This window comes from Oryctolagus cuniculus, chromosome 3 (genome assembly GCF_964237555.1).
Source record: "Oryctolagus cuniculus chromosome 3, mOryCun1.1, whole genome shotgun sequence".
Lineage (NCBI taxonomy): Eukaryota > Metazoa > Chordata > Mammalia > Lagomorpha > Leporidae > Oryctolagus > Oryctolagus cuniculus.
The window spans coordinates 129617261-129622010 of NC_091434.1; positions in this window are offsets into that span (position 1 = coordinate 129617261).

Consider the following 4750-nt stretch of genomic DNA (forward strand, 5'->3'; position numbering starts at 1 on the left):
TATTAGAGGACTTAAGAAAGGTGCTATCTAAGCCACTACTAAGTTTTCTTATTGAGAGGCAAATATAAACTGACAGAAGGGGCTTGATAATAAATTGGTGGGATTTAAGATCTTGTCAGTTATAAGGCTCAGAATTATCTATCTCTTCACATGGGGTACATCCTAAGGGAGGTGTGAACCTCCTTGGGGAAGGCACCCTGTTGACTTCCATTACCTAGCTGGCCTGGGAGGAGAGCTGGCCAGGTAAAGGCAGGTGGCATCTCTAACAGGAAATTTACAGTTCTGCCTGCGATGTCACTGACTACTTGGCTGTCCCCTCAGCAGCAGTGGTCACCTTAGAAGCTGGGCCAAGTGAAGGGCTTTTCAGCTTGGAGCCAGAAAGATCTGTGGCTCTGACCTAGGCCTCCTTCAACTCCAGAGCAGTTCCAGATTGCTTACTGACAATAGCAATATCAAATGAACACTTAGCAAGCAATTTTAACCATTAGATAACAACTTAGGAAAACATTTGCTGGAAGATCCAATGCCTTCCATAAATTTTAAGAACACTTGTATTTGGAAACATGTCTTAAATATCTAACATGGTATAGCTTGTTTAGCCATTAAATGCAAGCACAAACATATAAAATGTTTTTAATTTCTTTTTACCAAAAAGTTAAAAACATTTGATACAGATATTCAGGTCACATGAATCAAAATATATCTGATTAACTTTAGCAGTTTAAATTGATGAACCATGTTTTATCTATAAGCCAATTGAAACAGAGTTCTTAATAACTTTTTCCATGTAGACATACAATATGTACACATATGACAGCATACAGGATAGAACAATTGTTAGGAAACTGGTGCAGTTTTATCCATGGCACGATCTACACCCTGATTTACATCCCAAGTTCTAGCCTCCTCCACCATTGCTGGAAGCCAGGTGGCCACATGGCCCAACCTCTGTTGTCAAGCTCCACCCCCATCCTAATGGGATTCGCTGCTCCTGCTTCCTTGCCCGCCCTCAGGCAAAGTTTTAAAAGGACCTGTTCCTGAACACATGGCTTCCTTGGCTTCTCTCTTCTCTCTTGGCTCTCTTTCTTGGCTCCTCTCCTCCTCTTGTCTCTCTTCCCTCTCATCTCTGTCTCTCTCTTACCGTCTCCTTCTCTCTTTTTCCCTCTTCACCTCTTCCCTCTGGTCTACTGAGTTTTCCCCAATAAACCCTTTCCTTTACTCCAGTGTTTGGTGTGTTTTGTGATGGCTAACAACAATAAAGCAGTTTCAGTATAGCTTTTATTTAAAAAAATCTTTAAAACCTTTTTGTTAACAGTTACATCTAAATGACTTGAGATGCTGATAATACATCTCTATCTGAAATCTATTAAAATTAAAATTACATTAATCTAAAATAAGTACTAATAACCTATTGATGTTTCATTGAATACTGAATACCCAGAAATCTGTTAAAATAAATTGCAAAATAAGTTCAACAAGTTACAAAGCAATATTTTTAAAGGTAGTGATCTTCCTAGATTTGAAGAGAGAAATTTCTTCAAACTCAGTGTCTAGTTACAGTTGCTTTTTTCCCTAAGAACACCTTAGGCCCATGATGTTATAGTCAGCCACTTGGGACTGCCTCTAAAACAAAAAGTTCAGGCAGCTGCCAGACAGTTCCCAAAGGTGATGGTGGGCCAGAGGCAAGACAAAAAGTGGATGTCAAATGACCTTATTTTCCTGTCTGGCTTGTTCAAGTTAAAACAAAAGAGCCAGAGGCAAGATGGCAGAATAGGAAGGGAGCACACTGATAGTCCGGGGAGAGAGAGTTTAATAAAAGTGGAGATACTGCAGGTTCAAGGAAGAGTAGGGGAAGAAACAGCAGAAGAAACTCTTCCGGAACGAGTGATTCACAGTGGACCTGCGTGGAGAGCGTGGGAGGCCACAGTTTGGGAAACCAGCAGCAGACTCAACACACCAATGCTGGAATGCGAGGTGAGCTGAGCTGCAATAGCCTGAGATACCAGCAGGCAAGCAGAAAGAGGAGACTAGAGGGAATGACCACGGGGGGAAAAATTCACCAGGCTAACTAGAAGAGAGAGAGAGAGAGAGAGAGAAAGTGACCGATACGGACACGGGTTTCTCTCTCTCTGCTCACCTCTCAAAAACAAGCAAGACAAAGAGCAGGCGCCATCTTGGACACAACGTCATAAGCAGAGCGACCTCTGGTCTGCACCGGCCCTGAGCCTAGCAGAAAAACCTGACTCTGGGTGGGGTGAATTAACAGGAGATTAGGACCTAGTGAATTTGTGGTGCTACTGAGCTGAGACTGTGAAAAAAGAGACGGTGGGGGAGAGAACTCATGGAATTCACATGAGTACTCACCAGAGATGCTACAATTCCGTAACTTTGGCAACCCAGTGGGAGACTGAAGGAGAATCTGAGCCCACTCTGAGGGCAGAACAGATTCCCTGTGTGGTCCTTGGGAAAGAGCTTCCGATCTCTGGCTCCTGTGGGTATATCATTTGCCTGCTAACTACCTCCAACTTCATTCAGCTGTGCGGAATTACTTCCCTTTTGAATCAAGAAAGAAAGAAAGAGAGAGAGAGATCTACCACGCCTAACCTGGGAGTGTCACCTTTGGCACACCAAACAGAGCTCTCAGGCCACACCCATCTCAAGCCTCTAAGGCTCCATCAAAAACAGACAGTCCACTTAATCTAGAGTCATAGTATAATAAGAAAAAGCACCACAGTGAAGAAACCAAATATCTCCAATATGCCAAATAACAAATGCAAAAACCGAGGTAATAAAAACAAGGAAGTCACTATGATGCCCCTAAATGAAAAAGATACCCCAATTCAAGATTATGAAGATGATGAGATAGAAGAAATGCAAGAAGCAGATCTCAAAAAGTTAAGAAGAACATTAAGAAGTTCTCAAAAACAAATTCTTGAACTACAGAAATCCTTAATGGACGAGATAGAAAATCTCTCTCGTGAAAATGAAATATTAAGGAGGAATCAAAATGAAATGAAACAACTAGTAGAACAGGAAACTGTGATAGTGATGAGAAATCATAATGAAGTGAAGAATTCAATAGATCAAATGACAAACACATTAGAGAGCCTTACAAACAGAATGGGTGAAGCAGAAGAGAGAATATCGGACTTAGAAGACAGAGAACAGGAAAGGATACAGTCAGACCAAAGAAAAGAAGAGCAAATTAGAAATCTAAAAAATATTGTTGGGAATCTTCAGGATACTATTAAAAACCCAACATTCGAGTTCTAGGAGTTCCTGAAGGCATGGAGAGGGAGAAAGGATTAGAAGGCCTTTTTAGTGAGATATTAGCAGAAAATTTCCCAGGTTTGGAGAAGGACAGAGAAATCCTAGTACAGGAAGCTCACAGAACCCCTAATAAACACGACCAAAAGAGATCCTCACCACGACATGTTGTATTTAAACTCTCCACAGTGAAACATAAAGAAAAGATCCTAAAATGTGCAAGAGAGAAACGTCAGATTCCTCTCAGAGGATCTCCAATCAGACTCACAGCTGACTTCTCATCAGAAACTCTACAAGCTAGGAGGGAATGGCGAGACATAGCCCAGGTACTAAGAGAGAACAACTGCCAGCCCAGAATATTATATCCTGCAAAGCTATCATTTGTGAATGAAGGTGAAATAAAGACCTTTCATAGCAAACAGAAATTGAAAGAATTTGTTGCCACTTGTCCAGCCCTGCAAAAGATGCTTAAAGATGTGTTGCACACAGAAACACAGAAACACGGTCATCAATATGAAAGAAGGCAAAGGAAGGAAAGCTCACAGCAAAAGATCACAGGGAATTCAAAGCATATATTAGAACTTATCTTTGGCAAATGGCAGGGCAAATTTACCACTTATCATTAGCCACATTGAACATTAATGGTCAGAACTGTCCAGTTAAAAGACACCAATTGGCTGACTGTCTTAAGGAACAAAACCCATCTATTTGCTGTTACAATAAACACATCTTTCCAACAAAGATGCATGCAGACTGAAAGTGAAAGGCTGGAAAAAGATATACCATGCCAACAGAAATGAAAAAAGAGTGGGCGTAGCCATCTTAATATCGGACAACATAAACTTTACCACAAAAACTGTTAAGAGAGACAAAGAGGGACACTGTATAATGATTAAGGGATCAATTCAACTTGAAGATATAACGATTATCAATGTATATGCACCTAACTACAGGGCACCAGTTTATCTAAAAGATTTGTTAAGGGACTTAAAGGGAGACTTAGACCCCAATACAATAGTACTGGGGGACTTCAATACTCCACTCTCAGAAATAGACAGATCAACAGGACAGAAGATCAACAAGGATACAGTAGATTTAAATGACACTATAGCCCAAATGGATCTAACAGATATATACAGAACTTTCAATCCTACAGCTAAAGATTTTACATTCTTCTCAGCAGTACATGGAACCTTCTCTAGGATTGACCACATACTAGGCCATAAAGCAAGTCTCAGCAAATTCAAAAGAATTAGAATCATACCATGCAGCTTCTCAGACCGTAAAGCAATGAAGCTGGAAATTAGCAACTCAGGAATCTCTAGAGCATACGCAAACACATGGAGATTGAACAACATGCTCCTGAATGAACAATGGGTCATAGAAGAAATCAAAAGAGAAATCAAAAACTTTCTGGAAGTAAATGAGGATAACCGCACAACATACCAAAACTTATGGGATGCAGCAAAAGCAGTGTTAAGAG